The 24,169-nt window shown below is 36.7% G+C and overlaps 1 pseudogene; it reads left to right on the plus strand.

Annotated features, from left to right (window-relative positions):
• Positions 1–21,729: 21,729 nt before the first annotated feature.
• Positions 21,730–22,041, plus strand: LOC122688417 (annotated as a pseudogene).
• The last annotated feature ends 2,128 nt before the right edge of the window (positions 22,042–24,169 follow it).

The raw sequence follows: 24,169 nt of genomic DNA on the forward strand, positions 1-24,169 counted from the left end.
TTTAGCATTTGCTAACTTCTGTGGCATAAACACTCCCCTCAAAAAAGATCTTCATGACCCAGATAATCACGATGGTGTGATCACTTACTGAGAGCCAGACATCCTGGAATGTGAAGTCAAGTGGGCCTTAGGAAGCATCACTACGAACAAAGCTAGTGGAGCTGATGGAATTCTAGTTGAGCTATTTCAAATCCTGAAAGATGATGCTGTGATACTGTTGCACTCAATATGCCAGCAAATTTAGAAAACTCAGCTGTGGCCACAGGACTGGAAAAGGTCCATTTTCATTCCAATCCCAAAGGAAGGCAATGCCAAAGAATGCTCAAACTACTGCACAATTGCACTCATCTCACCCGCTAGTAAAGTAATGCTTAAAATTCTCCAAGCCAGGCTTCAGCAATACATGAACTGTGAATTTCCAGATGTTCAAGCTGGTTTTAGAAAAGGCAGAGGAACCAGAGATCAAATTGCCAACATCCGATGGATCATCGAAAAAGCAAGAGAGTTCCAGAAAAACATCTATTTCTACTTTATTGACTATGCCAAAGCCTTTGACTGTGTGGATCACAAGAAACTGTGGAAAATTCTGAAAGAGATGGGAATACCAGACCACTTGACCTGCCTCTTGAGGAAGGTCAGTTCAGGAAGCAACAGTTAGAACTGGACATGGAAGAACAGACTGGTTCCAAATAGGAAAAGGGTTATGTCAAAGCTGTATATTGTCACCCTGCTTATTTAACTTATATGCAGAGTACATCATGAGAAATGCTGGGCTGGAAGAAGCACAAGCTGGAATTAAGATTTCCAGGAGAAATATCAATAACCTCAGATATGCAGATAACACCACCCTTGTGGCAGAAAGCAAAGAAGAACTAAAGGGCCTCTTGATGAAAGTGAAAGAGGAGAGTGAAAAGTTGGCTTAAAGCTCGACATTCAGAAAACGAAGATCATGGCATCTGGTCCCATCACTTCATGGCAAATGGGGAAACAGTGGAAACAGTGGCTGACTTTATTTTTCTGGGCTCCAAAATCACTGCAGATGGTGACTGCAGCCATGAAATTAAGACACTCCTTGGAAGGAAAGTTATGGCCAACCTAGACAGCATATTAAAAAGCAGAGACATTACTTTGTCAACAAAGGTCCATCTAGTCAAGGCTATGGTTTTTCCAGTGGTCATGTATAGATGTGAGAGTTGGACTATAAAGAAAGCTGAGCACTGAAGAATTGATGCTTTTGAACTGTGGTGTTGGAGAAGACTCTTGAGAGTCCTTTGGACTGCAAGGAGGTCCAACCAGTCCATTCTAAAGGAGATCAGTCCTGGGTGTTCATTGGAAGGACTGACATTGAAGCTGAAGCTCCAATACTTTGGCCCCCTGATGCGGAGAGTTGACTCATTGGAAAAGACCCTGATGCTGGGAAAGATTGAGGGCAGGAGGAGAAGGAGATGACAGAGGATAAGATGGTAGGATGGCATCACTGACTCAATGGACATGGGTTTAGGTGAACTCCGGGAGTTGGTGATAGACAAGGAGGCCTGGTATGCTGTGGTTCATGGGGTTGCAAAGAGTCAGACATGACTGAGCAACTAAACTGAACTGAACATAGCTGATTCCATGCAAGGTGACATGGAAAGATGACCTGAGAAAAGATGTACATAAGAGGCTCTCATTAGTTAGTATGAGCCCCTGGCTCTGTGATCATTAGTAACAGTATCTGTGCTCTGCATTAACAATCAATTAGATTATTAAGCAATCTGGTGAAATAAAAGAATGCTGTGTAGCAAAGGCTTAGACGTTTCAGCCAAGTCAATCCCAATAGAGTCCTGGCCACACTACTAAATAGCTACATGCTCATGTAACTGTGGGTAACTTACTCACCCCATCTGAACTCAGTTACCTTCTCTCTTACATGGAGATAACACTACCTACCTCAGGTAGATTTGGTCAGTTTTTAATGTAAAGACATATGGAAATTGCCTAGTTACAAGGTGTCGAGTATATTTATTATAATATATATATATTATAAATATATAATATATTTATTAATCGTTGCATGCTTACTTCTCTTCACTCAATCCATTGACAAGCATTTATTGGTTACTAAAATTAAAAGAGTAATATTTACTGGCTTTATGAAATATTTTTCTCAATCATAAGAAATCTTATTTTACCTTTTATTTTCCAACTTTTCAAATAGATGTTACTATAAGATATATTTTACTTTCCTCTAGTGCTGCTATTAAACAACACGCAACATTAGCACAAATTAAATAGTGACTATTACCTTGATCTCAGTATTGAGGAGACAGTAGGGAGGGGTGGGGTCCGCTTCACTTAAATAAAACAACTACTACTCAGGTCCTACCAATTATTATGAGACAATATACAGGCTCAATGTTGCCAGATCTCTCCATTTTTCTGAAGAACCAGGAATCTGAATCTTTTTGTGAAACCTCTCAATTTTTATATATCTTTAGTTTTTGTTTTTTTTTTTTTTGACGAGGACCATTTTTTTAAAGTCTTAATTGAATTTGTTACACATCATTGCTTGTTTCATGTCTTGGCTTTTTGGCTGCAAGGCATGTGGGATCTTAGCTCTCTGACCAGGGATTGAACCTGCACCCACTGCATTGGAAGGCGAAGTCTTAACCATTGGACCGCCAAGGAAGTTCCTAAATATCTTCTCGCCTTCCCTGGTGACTCAGATGGTAAAGAGTCCTGCAATGCAGGAGACACAAGTTCAACCCCTGGTTTGGGAAGATCCCCTGAAGGAGGGCATGGCAACCCACTCCAGTATTCTTGCCTGGAGAATCTGATGGACAAAGAAGCCAAGTGGACTTCTGTCCATGGGGTCACAAATCGGACATGACTGAGCAACCCAAACTTCCACTTTCACATTGTAAAAGCAATACTACAAAACCAGATCTGACAGATCAGCAATTAGTGTGAGACTCCTGAATTAATGAATGGGTGGAGGGTTTGGGTGAGAGAAAGAGTAGAGAAAGGAGCCTGAATCAAACAGAGAGGCAGGGATGATGAAGGGAGGGGCATAATAATACTTCAGGCAGAGTAGGGAACCTACCCATGCTGAAGAGAAGCACTCTTGCATAAACAAGCTTGGACCAGTACCTTTGGGAGAAATTGAGTACGGTCTATCTTGAATTCCAAGAAATAGGATTTTTCTTCTATTAAGAATATGGAGAATTTTTTTATGTAATGGAAAGTGATATAATTAATCTGATAGTAGGTGGAGATGGAGTCAAGGATGGGAATCAGAGCATGTGATTTCAGGGTCTCATCCTTGGTGCCAAGGTGCCTGGGTTTATAGCTGGCTTACCACTTTATAGTTCTGTTACTAACTGGGAAGATATTCTATCCCTCTGGGTCTCATGGTTAATAAAACCATTGTGAAGATTAAATGAATTGCTGATTATGAAGTGTTGAGGCAATGCCCAGTATAGAGGAAGCATTCAAAACAAACTTAGCTGTTATTGTCAGTGTTCAAATAAAGGAAGTGAGCAGCAGGAACATTAATTAAGAGGTCGCTATGAATTGTTCAGTGAAAGTCATTTGATGGTTATAGAAAGAGGAGGAAAGTGTAGAAGTGAAGACTGAGTAGTTTTTTTTTTTTTTCACTTTTTACAAAAACATGGTTAATAAGAAAAACGACCTACCCTGAAAAATATAAGGATTTGTAAATGAGGAATCTTAACAATCACGGAAAGATGAGTTCAACCTGAGATGCAACAAGTCGAATTTGGGAGAAAATATAATGCCCTAACAGCAGTTGACGATGTAGGGTAAGAGGTAGATTGCACTTCAAATACGACCTGTTTACTGAACTGGGAATGACGTGCAGGACCTCATGTTCAATGCTGTAGAGTAAAACCAAGTAAACTTGTGAAATGCCATCTCTGTCCTTCATCAGGTGATATGCAAATGAGACAAAAAAACTCATGGCAATTCCACCAGGATGGCACTAAAAAATGGTGGCCACACATGCTCTGGGTGTTGACAGGAGAGGAAAAAGTTGGAGATGGAAGAGCATGGGGACTAAGTCTTCCTATGAAATGTGCAGCAATGTGGTGCAGTTTGGTGGGAATGGCACATGGAGAATATACACATAAGTGTATTTGGGATCAAGAATCAGGTTGGTTTGACAAGAAGGTTGAGTTTCTTTGGGTGAAAACATTGTTGAATTAAAGAAAGATTGGTTCAGGCATATTAGAGAAGGTCCTACTGTCAGGATGAGGACTTTTTCCATATATAGGGTGAAGAGTTTGCACTGTGCATTTTGGCAATGCAGTCATACAATGAATCTCTGCTTTTGAAACGCGGCCATTTGTATATGAGACTGAGTAGATGGATGAGGCAAGTACATGAGGTACAACCAGCATGATTTTATGCTAAGTGAGGGTGCGTAAAGGAGGAGATGAGACATGACTTTAAGAAAAGCAGCAAAATTATGCGAAACAGCTGGTGCCCAGGCAAACATCTGTAATTCAGAGAAGAGAATGGGATTTAAATTGCAGATTTAATAATCACCTAGAAATAACTGTTGAAAGCATAAAGTAAATGAGATTTTCGAAAGAGCATCCTCAGGTGGAGGGGGCGGGGAAGAGCTTCTGTGTTAGAGTCTCGAGTGATACCCACATGGAAAGAATGGAAAGAAGAGAATTCAGTGAACAGGACAGAGAAAAGGGTTGTTGAGGTGGAGGAAAAGCTGAGATAGGGCCCTGTTATGGAAAACAAAGATGCCAGAGTGCTGGGCAGCAGCAGGTCAAATTTATGCTTGAGAATGAGTTCTTGGGGCACGTTCACTCTTCCTTCCAAGAAAAGAGGGTCTGTGGGGAAAGGATGAGAGACCCCTGGGCTCAGCCAATACCGGAGAAGGCCTTGCGCTGTAGGGTACAGAATGGTTACAGCCAGAAAGAATTTAGAAGTCCATAGTATTTCAAATGATAACTAAAAGTGCAGCTGGATTGATTGGAAATACATTTATGTGATATATGTCTATATAAATTAACTTCTTTAGATTTTGTAAAGGTGCTTACTTTTAATAGAAATGTCTGGTTCTAGGTAGGCTTATCTTAATAATGAAACTTCATAGTGCTAAGGAAACAATTCTGTAATTCAAGATTTATCAACGTTGGCACTATTGACATTTTGGGCTGGATATTTTGTTGTGTATGACTGTCCTGTGTCTTTGGGTTGTTTGGCAGTATCCCTAGTCTCTGCACCCCTCAAAAGTTGTGACAACCCTGAATTTCTTCAGTCATCAAATGTATCCTTCAGAGGGCAAGATTGTCCTCAGGCCCTTCATCAAGGAGTACTTCTAGAGTTTAACAGCAACCAAGGAAGGTTTTTTTTTTTTTTCCTTTCCTTTCCTCTGCAAGGGGAAAGAAAACATACCTAGCCAATAAAGACCATGGAGTAATAAACTTATAATTACTGTATTTGTGACATAAAGGTGTTTATGTATATGACCTATACATATATAGAAACATATACATATATTTGCAAAGAGAAAGTTTGGCTTACAACTATGGAAGAGAAGCTGAAGTTATAAAACCACAAAATAAATTAACCATTATATCTAAACAGATATGCCAGAGGGTAGTATTTTCATTTAGTGGCAAATACAATTAAACAGACATTCAGTTTGAAGCAAATAAAATCCTCCATATATCTGGTGGCATCTTTATACTGATATAGATTGCAGTGAGAAGCAATTTGTATAAATCACTATTATTCCAGGGAGAGATATATAGACCAAGCAAATCTAATGTGACAGATGTTATAAATGTCATCATTATGGTTTTTCATTTCAATTCAAACAGTTCATAGACTTCTGATTATATTAAATAGAGGATTGGCGCTTCTATTGATACTTTCAGTAAAGACAATAGCCTTGTCACATAGAAAATTTGTTCAGGTTGAGCTTTTTTTACCTTCTTGTGGATAAAATGGCCTCTATTATATGGCATTTAAAATAAATATCTTTGATCAGGAATAGGCTGAGAGCCTATCTGAAGTAACGAATTAAGACAAAGCAAGAAAGAAAATAATTCTACTCAGTATGTAAATAATTTTTGATGTCTGTATAAAACAATAATGGATTTTATATTTTTCATATCAATAAATATTAAAATGTACAATACATGGCCATATCAGCAGTTCACAAAGGTCTCAATTCTCATATGCAAAGAACATAAAAGCTGTCTTGTGTCTATTTCTTTTTAATCCCTCAAGTGCACTGGATGATGTAGGTTTGTAAGGCTATTTCAAGAAAAATATTAATGCCCCTTAAGATCTTTCCTAAAATAGATTAAACTACTATCTATTGGCTAGGGTGTCTGCCTTCCATATCTGTGGGTTTCTCATCTGCAGATTCAAACAAAGACAGATCTAAATGTGGTTAACTGAATTTGTGAATGCAAACCCAGGGTATACAGAGGGCTGAAGGTCAAGTGTATTCCTTGCACTAAACCATCTTATGTAAGGGATTTAAGCATTTGGAGATTTTGGTATCTAGAGGGACTCCAGGAACCCATCCTTCATGAATACTGAGAGAGGACTGTATACTGTTTTATTTGGTGGGGGTGTGAGGAGTTTATTTTAGGTAAAAACAAATTGGGGCTTCCCTGGTGACTCAGATGGTAAAGAATCTACCTGCAAACCACGTTGAATCCTTGGGTCAGGAAGATCCCCTGGTGAAGAGACTGGCTACCCACTCCAGTATTCTTGCCTGGAGAATCCCATGGACAGAGGAGCCTGCTAGGCTACAGTCCATGGGGTTGCAAAAAGCTGGACATGACTGAGAAACTAACACACCCAATTTAAAATCTGTGACAACATAATTTACTGTTCTTTCTTTTAATGAAGAATATTTGACTTACAATATGATATTAGTTTTAGATGTACCACTTTGTGATTTGATATTTCTATACATTACAAAATAACCACTAGTGATTTAGTTACTTTGAGTCTAGTCACCATTTACCAGCAAAGTTATTACATTATTATTGACTACCGTGCTTATGCTGTACATTATATCAGGATGGCTTACTTATTTTGTAACTGGAGGTTTGTACTTCTTAATCTCCTTGACCTGTTTCACTTATCCCTCTGTCTCTCTTCCCTCTGGCAACCACTAGTTTGTTCTCTGTATCTACAAGCCTATTTGTTTTATTATGTTTGTTCAATTGTTTTATAGATTACACATATAAGTGGTATATGTCATATGGTATTTGTCTTACTCTGTCTTATTTCACTTGACATATCATTTGCAAATGTCTTTTCCCATTTTGTAGATGGCCTTTTCATTTTGCTTTTTGTTTCCTTTACTGTGTAAAAGCTTTTGTTTTTGGTTCAGTCACTCAGTCACGTCTGACTCTTTGCAACCCCATGGATTCCAGAATGTCAGGCTTCCCAGTCCTTCATTATCTCCCAGAGTTTGCTCAAACCCATGTCCACTGAGTCGATAATGGCATCCAATCATCTCATCCTCTGTTGCCCTCTTCTCCTCCTGCCCTCAATTCTTCCCAGCATCAGGGTCTTTTCTAGTGAGTTGGCTTTTCACATCAGGTGGTCAAAGTGTTGGAGCTTCAGCATCAGTCCTTCCAATGAATATTCAGCGTTAATTTCCTTTAGGATTGACTGGTTTGATCTCCTTGGGACTCTTCAAGGGACTCTCAAGAGTCTTTTCCAGCACCACAGTTTGAAAGCATCAGTTCTTCGGCATTCAACTTTCTTTATGGTCCAACTCTCACATCCATACATGACTACTAGAAAAACCATAGCTTTTACTATATGGACCTTTGTTGGCAAAGTGATGTCTCTGCTTTTAAATATGCTGTTTAGGTTCATCATAGCTTTTCTTCCAAGAAGCAAGCATCTTTTAATTTCATGGCTACTGTCATTGTCTGCAGTGATTTTGGAGCCCAAGAAAATGGTCTGTTACTGTTTCTGTTTCCCCCCTATCTATTTGCCTTGAAGTGATGGGACCAGATGCCGTGATTTTAGTCTTCTGAACATTGAGTTTTAAGCCAGCTTTTTCACTCTCCTCTTCACCTTCATAAAACTTTTAGTTTAATGTAGTTCTGTTTGTTTATTTTTGCCTTTGTCACCCCTGTGTGAGGAGACAGATCCAAAAATTATTGCTAAGAATGATATCAAAGAACATGCTGCCTGTGTTTCCTTTAGGAATTGTATGGTTTCAGATCTTCTGTTTGAGTCTTTAATCCATTTAAGTTTATTTTTGCATACAGTATAGAAAAACTGTTTCTTTCTTTCTTTCTTTTTTTTTTTTTTTACATGTAGCTGTCCAGTGTTCCCAAAGTTGTTTATTAAAGGGACTGTCAAAAATAAAAAATAAAAAAATAAAAAAAGAAATAAAGGGACTGTCTTTCCTCACGGTATATTCTTGCCTCCTTTGCCATCAAGAATTGACCATATAAGCCTGGGTTTCTTTCTGGTCTCTCTATTCTCTTTCGTTGATCTATGTCTCTTTTTCTGCCAGTACCATAGCACTTTGATTACTATATCTTGGTAGTATAGTTTGAAATACTGTTCTTCTTTCTCAAGATTATATTAACTTTTCAGTCTTATAGTTCAACATAAATTTTAAGACTATCTTGTTTTCATTCTGTGAAAGATAGCATGGGTACTTTGATAGGAGTTGCATTGAAACAGTGCATTGCTTCAGCTAGTATGGACATTTTAACAATATTAATTCATCTAATCCATGAGCACATTATATCTTTCTATTTATTTGTGTAATCTTTAATTTCTTTAATATCTTGTAGTTTTCAAAGTTCACATCTTTCACCTACCTGGTTACATTCACTCTTACGTATTTTGTTCTTTCTCATGCAATTGTAAATGGGATAGATTTCTTAATTTATTATTCTGATAGTTCATTTTTAGTGTATAGAAATACAAGAAATTTCTTCATATTTATTTTGTATCCTGCAACCTCACTAAATTCATTTATTCTTAGAGTTTTGGGGTTTTCTATATATGTGTATCATGTCATTTGAAAATGGTTGACAGTTTTACTTCTTCCCTTCCAATTTAAATGCCTTTTATTTCTTTTTCTTGTTTGATTGCTATTACTGGACTTCTAATACTGTATTGAATAAAAGTGATGAGTGGGCATTCTTGTCTTGTTCCTGATATTAGAGGTAAAGCTTTCAATTTTTACCTCTGAATATGATGTTAACTATTTGTTTGCCATATATAGCCTTTATTATATTGAAGTATTTTGCCTCTATACCCACTTTGTTTTGAGAGACTTTTTTTGTTTGTTTGTTTGTTTTACCATAAATGAGTGTTGAATTTTGTTATGTTTATCCTTCATTTTGTTGATGTGGTATATCATGTTGGTTGATTTCTGGATATTGAATCATCCATATATACCTGGAATAAATCCCACATGATCATGGTATATGGTCCTTTTAATGCATTGTTACATTCAGTTTGCTAATATTTTGTTGAGAATTATTGCATCCACGTTTATATGAGATATTAGAGTACAGTTTTCTTCTTTTATAGTGTCTTTGTTTGGTTTTGGTACTACATTAAGGCAGATCTTGTAGAATACATTCAGAAGCTTCCCTTCCTCTTCAATTTTTTGAAATAATTTGAGAAAAATAGCTATTAGCTTTTCTTCAAATGTTTGGTAGAATTTGCCAGTGAAGCTTTCTGATCATGGCTTATTTGTTGGGAGTTTCCTGGTCACTGAATCAATTTTATTATTGATGATTAGTCTATTCAGATTTTTTATTTCTTCTCAATTCAGTCTTAGAAGAGTGTATGTTTCCAGGAATGTATCTATTTCTTGTAGAAGGGCTATCCAATTTTTTGATTATAATTGAATGAATGTTTGTATTTTGGTGATATTGATTGTAAATTCTCTTATTTCTGATTTCATTTATTTGAACCCTCTCTTTTTTCTTGAGTCTGATTAAAGATTTGTCTATTTTGTCTCTACAAAGAACAAGATCTTAGTTTCACTGATCTTTTCTATTTTTTTAGACTTGATTTCATTTTTTTCTGTTCTGATAATTTTTCTTTCTTTTACTATTTTAAGTTTTGTTTTTTCTTCTTTCTCTAGTACCTTTATATTAAAAGTTTAGTTATTTATTTGAGATTTATCTTGTTTCTTGAGATAGGCCTGTATTACTATAAACTTCCCTGTTAGAACTGCTGTCCCTGCATCACATTGATTTTGGAATGTTAGGTTTTCATTTTCACTTGTTTCCAGCTATTTTTGAGTTTTCTCCTTGATTTATTTATTGACACATTGGTTTTCAATGTATGTTGTTTAATCTCCACACATTTATATTCTTCCAGTTTCTTTTTCCTATAATTCATTTCTGGCATACTGCTGTAGTCAGAAAAGATGACTAGTATAATTTCAGTAGTCTTCTTATTAAATTTTAAGATTTGTTTTGTAGGCTAGCACATGGTCATTCCTGCAGAATGTTCTATGTGGACTTGATAAACATGTGTTTTCTGCCATTTTGGGGTAGAATGTTTTGTAGATATCTAATAGGTAATCTAGTTTAATGGTGTCATTTAAGCCCAGTATTTCCTTATTGATCTCTCTGGATTACTTATCTATGTATTAAAGTCCCCAACTACTCTTGTATTGGTGTCTATTCTTCTCTTTAGGTGTGTTAATATTTGCCTTATACATTTAGGTGCTTCTATGTTGGATATATTATGTATATATACATATACAAACACACACAAATATGTTTTCTTCTTGGATTGGCTCTTTTATCATATGTAATGCTCTTTGTTCTAGTCTTTGTTTTAAAGTCTATTTTGTCTGATAAAAGTATTGCTATCCCAGTTTTATTTTTGTTTCCATTTGCATTATCTTTTCCTGTCCTTTCGTTTTTAGTCTTGGTGTGATCTTAGATCTGAAGTGAGTCTCTTCTAAGAGACCTACACATGAGTCTCATTTTTAAAATACATTCAGCCACAATATGTGCATATGTGTGTGTGTGTATACAGTTGATTTACAATGTGTTAATTTCTGCAGGCCTTCCCTGATAGCTCAGTTGGTAAAGAATCCACCTACATTACAGGAGACGCCAGTTTGATTCCTGGATCAAGAAGATCTGCTGGAGAAGGGATAGGCTACCTACTCCAGTACTCTTGGGCTTCCCTTGTGGCTCAGCTGGTAAAGAATCCACCTGCAATGTGAGAGACTTGGGTTTGATCCCTGGGTTGGGAAGATGCCCTGGAGAAGGGAAAGGCTACCCACTCCAGTATTCTGGCCTGGAGAACATACATGGACTCTATAGTCCTTGAGGTTGCAGAGTGGAACTACGACTGAGCAACTTTAGTTTCACTTTCAATTTCTGCTGTACATCAAAGTGATTCAGTTACACATACATTCTTTTTATATTTTTTCCATCATGGTTTATCTCAGGGTATTGAAAATAGTTCCTTGTTCTATAAAGTAGGACCTTATTGTTTATCTGTTCTCTATATAATAGCTTGCATCTACTAACCCCTAACTCCCAGTTCACCCCTCCCCACCCCCGCCACTTGGCAACCACAAGTCTGTTCTCTATGTCTGGAAGTCTCTTTCTATTTCGTACATAGGTTCATTTGTTCATATTTTAGCGCATATAAGTGATGCCATATGGTATTTGTCTTTCTCTTTCAGGCTGATTTCACTTAGTATGATCTCTAGTTGCATCCATGTTGCAACTAATGCATATGGTATTATTTCACTCTTGTGTGTGGCTGTGAGTAGTATTCCATGTGCATATGTACCATGTCTTCTTTATCCTTTCCTCTGTCAATGGATATTTAGGTTGTTTCCATACATTGGATGTTGTGGATGGTGTTACTATGAACACTGGGGTGCACATATTTTTTTGAATTTTAGTTTTGTTCAGATATCTGCCCAGGGACTGCCATACTGTCTTCCACAGTGACTGCACCAACTTGCATTCCCACCAACAATGTAGGAGGGTTCCCTTCTCTCCACACCGTCTCCAGCATTTGTTCTTTGTAGGCTTTTTAATCATGGCCATTCTAACTGGTCTGAGGTGGTACCTCATTGTCATTTCTTTTAACTTTTTACTTTGCTTTGGGGCATAGGCGATTAGCAATGTTGTGATAGTTTCAGGTGAAGAGCAAAGAGACTCAGCCATACATATACACATATCCATCTCCCCCAGACTGCCCTCCCATCTCAGCTGCTACGTAATATTGAGCAGAGTTCCATGTGCTGCACAGGAGGTCCTTGTTGGCTACCCATCCATTTTCAATACAGCAGTGTGTACATGTCCATCCCAAACTCCCCGACTTTCCCTTTCCGCCATCCTTCCCATGGCCAAGCTTAAGTTTGTTCTGTAAGTCCGTGAGTCTGTTTCTGTTTTGCGCTGTGCTTAGTCGCTCAGTCAGGTCCAACTTTTGCAATCCTATGAACTGGACTGCAGCCTGCCAGGCTCCTCTGTCCATGGGGATTCTCCAAGCTTAAGAATACTGGAGTGGGTTGCCATGCTCTCCTTCAAGGGATCTTCCCGACCCAGGGATCAAACCCAGGCCTCCTGCATTGCAGTTGGATTCTTTACTGTTTGAGCCACCACAGAAGCCCAAGAATACTGGAATCCATTCCTTCTCCAGGGATCTTCCCAACCCAGGAATGGAACCAGAGTGTCTACATTGCAGGTGGATTCTTTACCAGCTGAGCTACTAGGAAACCTGTTTCTGTTTTGTAAGTAAATTCATTTGTATGTCATCCCTTATATGTGGCATCTAAAAAGAGATGATACTAATGAACCATGTTGTAGTTTTGATTTACATTTCTACAATAATTAGTGATGTTGAGCATCTTTTCATGTGCCTATTGACCATCTCTATTTCTTCTCTAGAGAAATGTCTAGTTAGGTCTTCTGCTCATTTTTGAGTTGTATTGTTTTTTTGTTTCCAGGTGTTTCTGCACTGGGACTTGGAGTGAGTTTGTACATGGGCTCTTTACGAGCAGACTCCAATATAGAACAGCCCTCTGGCTCTCCTAGACTGCAGTCCCATTGGATTTCAAAGCCAGTTATGGGGACTTATCTTCCTCTTCTGAGGTGCCTATCCTCAGACCTCGAGTGTTTGATGTGAGGGCTCAAACTCCTTGCTTCTTAGGGAGGACCCCTATAGTTGTGATATCCCTTCCTGTTTGTAGGTAACCACACTAGCGTTTGGTCCTGACAGGATGTTGTCTCTGCTTTCCCTATCTATCTCAATGTATTCCCCCCCCCCCTTTGTATCCTTAATTGTAGAAGAGAGATCCTGCTACTCTTTAGGTTGTTCTCAGAGTGCATTGCTCTATATATTGCTGTGATTTTTGTGTGTTTATGGGAGGAGGTGATCTTAGGATCTTCCTACTTCACCATCTTTTAAAAAAATTTTTGTATATTAGAGTGTAGTTGATTTACAATATTGTTATTAGTTCCAAGTATACAGAAAACGGGTTAGTTACACATGGTGGTGATGATGGTTTGGTCAGAAAATTGTATCCTACTCTTGCAACCTCATGGACTGTAGCCCACCAGGCTCCACCCAGGTATCAAACCTTCATCTCCTGCATTGCAGGCAGGTTCCTTATTGCTGAGCCTCCAGGGAAGCCCCTCAGTTTTATACATACACGTGTCAATTCTTTTTCAGATTCTTTTCCCATGTAGATTATTATAGGATATTGAGTAGAGTTCCCTGTGCTACACAGTAGGTCATTGTTGATTATTTTATATATAGCAGTGTGCATATGTTAACCCTTAACTCCTGCTAATTTATCTTTCCCCCACAACACCCTTCCCCTTTGGTAACCATAAGTTTGTTGGGATAACCATAAGTTTGTTTTTGAAGTCTGTGAGTATGTTTCTGTTTTATAAATAAGTTCATTTGTATCATTTTTTAAAGTTCCACATATAAGTGATATCATATGATATTAGTCTTTTTCTAACTTCACTGAGTATGGTAATTTCTAGGTCTATCCATATTGCTGCAAATGGTGTTATTCATTTGTTTTGATGGCTGAGTAATATTCCATTTATATGTGTACTACATTTTCTTTATCCATTCCTCTGTCGATTGACATTTAAGCTGCTTCCATGTCTTGGGTATTATGAATAGTGCTTCAGTGAATATTGGAGTGCATGTATCTTTCAAATTTTTCTCTGGATATATGCCCAGGAGTGGGATTGTTGGGTAACATTGATAGCTCTATTTTTAGCTCTTTAAGTAGTCTCCATCCAGTTCTCCCTAGTAGTTGTGCTAGTTTACACACACTGTTGGTTATCCCACCAACAGTGTAGGAGGATTCCTTTTTCTCCACAACCTATTCAGTATTTATTGTTTATAAACTTTTTGATGATGACCATCCTGACCATTCTAGTCATTATAGTTTTGATTTGCATTTCTCTAATAATTAGTGACATTGAGCATCTTTTCACGCTGTCTCACCATCTTGATTCCATCTCTTGACCATGTAATCTTAACAGCAAAATGCAAACTTTAAATTCTTTTCAGAATCATAAGTATAATGATCATTATATGCATAAATATATATTATCTAATAATCTTTGTATGATTTATTTCATACATGACAAAATACAGCACCATTAAAGATTATTCCTTTGACAGGGCAGATACCTATGATATCCAAGAATCATGAGATTTATTAGATACTATAGACTGGATTGTGTCTCTCCTAAACTCATGTTTAGAAGAATCCCTAGCCCCTCACTGTGACTATATTTGGAAATTGAGCCTATAAGGAATTAATTAAGATGAAATGATGTCTTGATGTCTTAAGACACCTTAATTCAATACGATTAGTATCCATCTAAGAGGAAGAGACATCAGGAGTGCACATGCTCAGAGAAATGGTCATGTGAGCACTCAGTGAGAAGCTGGCCATCTGGAAGCCAGGAGAAAGGGCTCAGGAGAAACCTACTCTTTTCACACCTTGATCTTGGACTTCCAGAATCCAAAAATATGAGAAAAGTAAATTTGTGTTGTTTCATATACTCAGCCTGTGACTGTGATATTTTGTTATGGCAATCCTAGCAGACAAATATACTGAATAAGGTCACCTTTACCTGGATTTCCCTAAAGTTCTATGCTCACTGCTACCATCTATTAGACTTATAGGAACACATAGACTTGGAAAGATTCTTCCTCTTCAGATATTTCCAAAATTCGCTAGGAATGCATATGTTTATTTCCACAGTTGAGAATTTATTAAGATTTGCTGTTGTTTCCCAGTTGAATAGCATGTGTGCCTGTCCAGAGAGGAATCTACAAACCTTTGATTTAATGATGAGTTGCCCAGGGAAATTTGGCTTACTACCATCTTTTTCATTGCTCCACAATGATAATCATAAAGTCTGACATAGCTACTACTGTTCTTTAAGGATGAGCCTGGAAGTTTCATTGCTGTCACGATATTCTAGATGTCATTTTACAGAAGTGAATGGGGCTCCTGCCACTACCTCTGTGGAAGTTGTTGAGCTAAAAGTAGCAGGGGCAAAGCCCCTAGTCACATGAAGTTTTAATATTGTGACAGAAGCAGCAAACAAATAAGTTATTTTGTAATTAAAATGAGAGCATTTTCACATAACTGAAGTACTTAACCTAACCTTAGAATTGTGGAAATTTTCTCCAAAGAAACACCTTTAAGGCTGAGGGCAGAATGATGAATAGGGGTTTGCTATTTGAAGAGTTAACCAATGAAGTGAATTAATGAAGACTTAAGAAAACACAGAGCTGAGGGAACCCAGGCAATGGAATATTTGTATACTAGACCATAGTAAGTATGCTCAGTGGGGCTGGGTTGGCAGTGGGAGATATGCTTGCAAAACACTTTTTCTGTCAGGCAAAAAATGAAACCTACTTTGTAATGTTTTCAAGTGATTAATTTTTACTATGCCAAGTAATTATAAAACAAATTACCTTGAAGTGATGATTTAACATGTGTATTGGTGGTAATTGAGTGGTCAAGTGAGATTAATTCAATTGATTTCATTATGTGAGAGTATTTCTTTGGAGCTGGTGCAAGACTACCTGTGTTGGATCTGTTGCTTGAAATATATGCCTGTGGGAAACATTTAAGGTGTTGGAGATAGAATTGGAGTGTGTGTTCAAAGCATGTAAAAACTATGACTTTTGATAAGGGTCTCTGCTTGCCCAGAAAAGAACAAGGCTGTCTCTCAGTTTATGACAGCCTCAGAGGTCAGCTGCATGAAGAACTGCAGCTCCTAAGACTAATTCTTTGTCAAACCAGAGAGTTGCCCAGTTTGGGAATTAGGAGTGGTAGGAGCAGAACTCCACCTTTCTGTCATATACTGTCCCTTCTGCAGGAAGGCAAAAGTATGTGGTTCTTTCTGCTGCGTTAAATACCTCACTCCATGTAGTCAAAGCTAAGGATTTTCCAGTAATCATGTACAGATGTGACAGTTGGACCATAAAGAAGGTTGAGTGCCTAAGAATTGATGCTTTTGAACTGTGGTGCTAGAGAAAACTTTTGAGAGTCCCTTGGACAGCAAGGAAATCAAACCAATCAATCCTAAAGGAAATCAACCCTGAATATTCATTGGAAGGACTGATGCTGAAACTCCAATAGTTTGGCCATCTGATGCAAAGAGCTGACTCATTGGAAAAGATACTGAGGCTAGGAAAGTTGAAGGCAGGAGGAGAAGGGGATGACCGAGGATGAGATGGTTGGATGACATCACCAATTCAATGGACACTGAATTTGAGCAAACTCCGGAAGATGGTGAAGTACAGAGAAGCCTGGCTTCCTGCAGTCCATGGGGTTGCAAAGAGTTGGACTTGAGTGAACGACTGAACAACAACAAAAGTCTTAGGTACAAGAACCTTATCTTTGATAACAGGTTAACAGAACTAGTAAGTTTATCCTCAGTTCACATTGTTAGTAGTAAAAGATTCCTGTTATGTTAGAAATCATTTCTAAGTCAAAATAGCTTTTGAAAGTCTTAAGCAGCAGGTGCCTCAGACACAATCTGTTATAACCCAGCCTGATAATTTCAGTAAATGAGTCTTAAATGCAAATGGCTCGACAATGCCTTTAGCCTATAATTTATTTCTAAGACAGTTATTATTGTCTACCCCAGAGCTGTTGAAATTGTTTAAACTAGAAAAATAAGAATGCCTTTAAAAAGGAAAAACTAAGTAATTAGGGATGGCCCTCAAGATATCCCCTAGGTAATCACTGCATCCATAAAGCAAAGATAATTGGTGAAATGAGACTTTGTTTTAAGTGTGTAGCTAAGTGGTAGTCTCTACAGTAAAGATTGGGACATTTTAGGTAAAAAAGTCTTGGTTTGCCCAAATTTTATTCTCACTCAACCATGCACTATTTTTTTTTAAATCAGCTTCTCCTGGATCACATGCATGGCACAATCTTTAGCAACTTATTACTGAGTACTGACTATATCAGACATGTACAAGGGGCTGCCTGGGTATGATGGGGATTATAACAATAAATAAGAGCAACAATTTTTTCCCCCTCAGGAGAATAACACTTAGTGGATGAGAGAGAAAGATACATAATAAATATAATGCTTTGAACTGGCAAGTAGTAAAAGTGCAGAATGAAAATTACCATCAGACCAGGGCTTTGGCACCAACTGATAATGAAATAAGGAAAAAAAGGAAAATGTAGAGAAATTTTTCATAAAGTTAAATATTTCATTGAAAGGACTTGAAGTAATTCTAAGGTAAAGATCTTTCCTAATTCTTTTGATGTGAGCATAATTATTTTATGCAAAGATGGTGATACAGATGGTGACATGAGAACATCTGGGGTAGAATCGATCTCTTTATTTTAATGGACAAAATAGCTAAATATCTGAGATCCACTGTTTTAAGTCAAAGAGAAGCCATTCTGTGCCTGTATTTAAGGATGTGTTCAGGATGGAGGTCACTTTGAGGTGGGTCTGCCTCGAGTGCACAGCTCAGCATTCTATCTGATTTTCTTCTCTGCTGCCCACAGTTCAAAACTAAAATTATGTTGATAGCAGAACAGATGTTGAATGGATCAACCCAGTCACCTTAACATTCTGAGAATATTGAAAATCTTCTTTACAATCAAGAGATGTAACCTTACTGTATTACTAAAGTCTGTTTTGTTGAAAGAAAAATCAAGTGAAGGAGAAATGTAAACAGTGAATATAAGAAGCCCTAAGTTTTCCCTAAAACTTGAAGTCAGCAAATAGCTACAGCTGAGCCTCAACAATAGTAACAAAGCTGAGCATAGCCATAACCTCAGCTTCTAGGTTCACTTGTTCCAATTCAACTTATTAACAGAAACTAACCAGATCTCTCAGTATTAAGTCCATATTCCCAGGAGATCATCTGCGACCTCAGCGTGAGATAGGTATCATCCCTGGTCAGATTCATTCCATTCTGGGAAGAAGAAGGGGAAAAGGATCATGGATTTATATAAAATAATAATCATATGTCAGATACTCTCTTACAAAGTGGTACTTGTATTAATATTACTTAGTTACATTGGAGAATTAGTGTTATATTTATTATTTAATCCACTCGGCAATTCAATGAGGAAGTATTATAATTATCATCTTCTATTTGGAAAAAGGAAACTAAGACTCACTGAAACTAAGATCATTGTTCAAGTTCATACAACACTTAAATAGGAGAGCTTGTATGGAAACTTGGGCATGGAACCAAAGTTTAGGTGGCCTGACTCCTGGGCTCTCGTGCCTGTGGATCAGAGGGCAGTTCCCTCCAAAAAGGGATCATCGTGAGCTGGAGAGTAAATATATGAAAGGCATTCTAACTGTAATCACTGAAGGATTCAATCATCCAAGTGGCAGGAAGAGTTTTATTTTTTCAAACCAACTGCAAATGGAAATTGAATTTTTAGAATGTGCAATTAGGATATGAACACAGATAGAGCATAGTATTAATCTTGTTCTAATTTTGATCCAGTTATGTAAATATGTTCTACCTGACAGAGAAAAATAAATTACTCAGTATTAAAATAGAAGTAGAATAATTGTCATGCTGAATTCTTTCCTATTGAGACTACAGTATTTTATAATCTTAAAATTAAGAAAGAGAATAACAATTTACAGAGATTTTAGTATCCACACTTTAATGAATACTGATTCTTTGGACATTGAAATATATCTTGTATACCAGTTATACATATCAAGTCATTTTAAATACCATAAGATAATGCAGAGTTATTGCTGTGATAAAAGCATTCAAGATGAGCTAGGAAAATACATGTTATTTAAAAGGATAAATTTGGATAAGTGTATTGGTGGCAAGTTATCTTGATCCAAGAAAATAATATAAGAAAGTAGAATTTGCTATGGAAAAATCTATGATGTATCTCAGTGTCTTAAATGAATATCCAAGAAAAAGTAATAAATAAAGATGGAAGAGGCCAATTATTTTCTTCTATATAAATATAAAGTAGGTTGAAAAGTAGATTAAATACACATCAGTTCAGTTCAGTTCAGTTGCTCAGTCGTGTCCGACTCTCTGCGACCCCATGAATCGCAGCATGCCAGGCCTCCCTGTCCATCATCAACTCCCGGAGTTTACTCAAACTCATGCCCATCAAATCAGTGATGCCATCCAGCCATCTCATCCTCTGTCATCCCCTTCTCCTCCTGCCCCCAGTCCCTCCCAGCATCAGGGTCTTTTCCAATGAGGCAATTCTTCACATGAGGTGGCCAAAGTACTGGAGTTTCAGCTTCAGCATCAGTCCTTCCAATGAACACCCAGGACTGATCTCCTTCAGGATGGACTGGTTGGATCTCCTTGCAGTCCAAGGGACTCTCAAGAGTCTTCTCCAACACCACACTTCAAAAGCATCAATTTTTCGGTGCTCAGCTTTCTTCACAGTCCAACCCTCACATCCATACATGACTACTGGAAAAACCATAGCCTTGACCAGATGGACCTTTGTTGGTAAAGTAATGTCTCTGCTTTTTAATAAATACACATAAGATCATATAAAACAGTAATATTTGCCATAAAAGAGGGAGAAGAATAAGAATATTCAGGTGGAAAATAAAATCAAGGTTAGAAAAAAGTAGAGTCCTCTCTATATATTTATTAGTTATTCAAATAAACATATTGAGTATTTCAGATGAGAGGTAGCAGAACTATAAGTACAGTTTCATTGGAACTAGTAGATAAATGTTTTAGTTATAAAAATAAAACTGATTTGATCATGAAAATAATATTTTTATAAATATATTAAAAGACTTGGGTAAACTTAAATAGTATGAAAATTGCACTTATTTTTGGTTAATCTAAAGGAGCATAGAGAGATTTTAATCCAGTGGAATTTGGAAATAGGAGAAGACAACCCTCTTTTCTTACCCTAAAAAATGGTAGATTCCCCTTTTGCAGGGATGCAGGTCTAAAGATCTTGGCCTGCTGATCCTATAGGTATCTCAGATCAGATATGTCCCCCACTCATCTTTTTCCTCAAACAAGATCCACATAACTTTTGGGGTCCTCTCTTTTCTGTTTCTGTAGCAACTTCCTCCTTGCCTCTATTATCCTGCCTCTGTTCCTTGTTACTAAATTCAAACCTGAGTCATGTTCTGCTTATGTAATGCCATTTATGTAACAATGGCAGTTGTGGCTGCCCCATGTCCTAGATAAACTAGAAAAGACAGAGACATTCCAGATTATAATGACCTGTGAAGCTTTATTGTCTTCCTGAAGTTATGACTCTATCATAGCAAAGCAGTAAACAACCTCCTATAGCTATCTCAAAGGTATATATTTTGACATAAGTTTTATGTCAGGAAAAATCTTTCTTCTCTTTTTTAATTATAGCTTGCTTTTGGATATTAGCCTTTACATATTGACAGTTCTGTCATTTTGAATAATGACCATTTCTTCCCATTATTTGTCTTGTCTTACCACTTGGGATATGACCTTTAAAATAATATTGAATAGTAGCAGTCATACTGTGCATCCTTGATGTACTGCTGGTTTTCAGAAGAGTATTTCTGATATCTCTGTTAGCAGTGATAACTTGTGTGGATGATTCAGGCTAAGGGGGTTCCCATTTATTATTAGTTAGCTAGCAGTAGTTATTATTAATGAGCTTTGAAGTTAATCAAATGTTTTTAATATATTTTGAGCTAATAGATTGTTTATTTCTTTAATATCCAAATATGGAAAGTTACATCTATAAATTTGTTTATAAATGTTTAGCATCATTTTATTCTTTGGAACACCTGATAGAGTTATGACATATTTTTTAAAGTAAATGTTTGAGTTTGGTATGCTAATATTTTAAAAATGTCTGTGGTCAAACTTGGCCTATAAATTTCCTTTTGTCTAATTTTTAGTCTTCTTTCCTTTAAGTCTTTAATGTTTTCACTTTCTATTGTTCACCTTAAGTTTACACATCTGTTTATTCATTGTAACAAAAACAAATAAATTTGGTTATATTATTAAGGTTTTTTAAAAAATGTAAATGTGTCTAATCTTATTCTCATCTCTCCTCATGTATCAGTCCTTCTTCCTGTCTAAAAATGTAGGCCCTCTTCAAAGTGTCTCCATGACTTCACAATAATGCATAAAATTGTATATGAATATAAAATACATAATTATATACATTCATGCATGTAGAAGTTTGGATGATTTCATAAAAATTTAATCCTGGGAAGCTGCCCCTTCTCGGGGATCATGATGGGCAGCAAGATGGCGTCTGCCAGCAGGGTCGTTTAGGTAGTCAAGCCACATACTCCATTAATACGTTTCCCTGACAGAAGAGACGATTCTAAGCCAAATGTATCAGAGGTTCTAAGATCAGCAGGACTGCCATCTCATACTTCCTCAATTTCACAGCATTCTAAGGGAAGTAAATCGCCAGACTGACTGATGCATCAGGGTCCACCAGACACTGCAGAGATAATAAAATCTTTACCTCAGAAATACAGAAGGAAACTTGTGTCTCAAGAAGAAATTGACTTTATCCAACATGGAGGTCCAGAATAATCACTGACAATGTGGCTGCTGTTTGTCATTAGACAAAGAAGAGTTTTTCTAAAAAAGGACTTCCAGAATGACAAATGAAAAATTGTATATTAAACAACTTTAATAAATATCCTGTAAAAAGAAAAAAAGAGATGGAGTATAGAAAATTTAGATGGACACATATCTCCTAGTTTATGTATCTTGGTCAGCTTCTCTATAAGCTTACCTGATTATTTATATACTTTGTACCTTAATTAAAGTATACATTTAAAAATATTAGCCTTATTAATTTACTCTTGATTATCAAGCGTTAACAGTGTAGAACTATTGAAAGCACACAATGTCTAGTGAACTGTCAAAGGCGTCCAGTAATTTCACTTTTCTTTCAGTTTCTGTTTAAACATAGAATATATTTGGCAGAATTGCAGCTTTCTTGAAAGTAATTTTCCTGAACTTGAATGAGGATCCATGAAATAATAACTCCATTATTTGTTCTTACTTCTCAATGTTTTTGCATTCACAAAGTTACTGGAGTATAGCTGGCTTATTAACAAGCATATCCTACTCTAAATGATAAAAATATACCCATGGTAAAACAGGTGACTTTGTGGTATTAAGACTAGGGAGTTAACACATAATATTATATGTAAGCTGTATTCAGAAAAGAAATGCCAGAGTATAAAATGGAAATGAGATCAAAATGAATATAGCATAGGAATAACATTTGAACAGAAATTGTAATTTATTGTTTTCAGAGGGCTAAGAAAGTCTTATTCTTTGGTTAATCTCTTTGTTTTGATTGTGATCATGTATATAAATTCTGATGATCATAAACTTTCTCAAACTTAATTGTCAAAAAAACATTTAATCCTCTAAAACCTTTTCTTATTTTATCACACTTTGCTTTATTCACTTGCTATCTCATAGAAATACTTCCAAGTTAAGTGATAATTCTAATTCTTTAATAGTTATATAATATTCCATTATGTGCACATATCATTACATATATCAAAATTCCTTATTGAAGGGCTTTTACCTCTCTTTTTTCTATTAAAAATGCTGCAGTTAACATTATTATATATGTTGTTGGGCTTCCCTGGTGGCTCAGTGGTAAAGAATCCACCTGCCAATGCAGGAGATGTGGGTTTGATTCATGGGTTGGGAAGATCCCCTGGAGGAGGAAATGGCAACCACTCCAGTATTCTTGCCTGGGAAATCCCATGGACAGAGGAGCCTGGCAGGCTACAGTCCATGGGGTTGCAAAAGTGTTGGACACAACTTAGAGACTAAACAACAATAACATATATGTCGTTATGCACTGGTGATTTAATTTCTATTACATGATTTTCTGAGAAATAGATTCCTGGAAACTTGTAAAGGTATATTTGGTTCTTTTTCAGTAAACTTTTAATAATTCACACACACACACACACACATATACTGATGGTGTACAGATCGTAAGTGCGTACCACAAAGTTTAAGACACAGAGGATTAGCAGTACTTTATAGCTGGACATTACATAGGCTCAGATGTAAAAATATTTGCACCTTTCTCATTGTGTGATAACTTGATTGTATGTCCACACTTTATCCAATCCATAATTGAACATTTGAGCTGTTTCCAGTTTAGGGTTATTACCAATGGTACAGTTACACATTCTTCTACATATCTTTTGGTGAACATAGGTCCACACCTACATATAAACGGAATCAGTGGGTCATAGGATGTGCATTTATTCCACCTAAGGGTAAACAGCTACAAAGTTTATCTAAAGTTGTACTAATTTACAATCCCAGTTGTAGTATATGAAGGTTTCTATTGTGCCGCTTTCTTACCATTACCTAATCTTATCTTTTTATTTTAACCATTTGGCAAATGTGTAGTGATATCTAGTTGTGATTTAATTGCAATATGCTGAGGACTGATGAAATTTAGCACTTTTTCATTTGCTGGCCATTTGAATATTCTCTTTTGCCAATTGCTTTCTTCAGGTCTTTTGTTTATTTTCCTAATGTCTTGTCTTCCTTTTATTGACTCATAATAGTTTTTCATATATTCTAGTACATATATATCTTCTACTTCTTGCTTTATGTTTTGGTATCTTGTAATGGTATCTCTGTAATGGTATCTTTTGATGAATAGATACTT

Source organism: Cervus elaphus, chromosome 33 (genome assembly GCF_910594005.1).
Source record: "Cervus elaphus chromosome 33, mCerEla1.1, whole genome shotgun sequence".
NCBI classification, from domain to species: domain Eukaryota; kingdom Metazoa; phylum Chordata; class Mammalia; order Artiodactyla; family Cervidae; genus Cervus; species Cervus elaphus.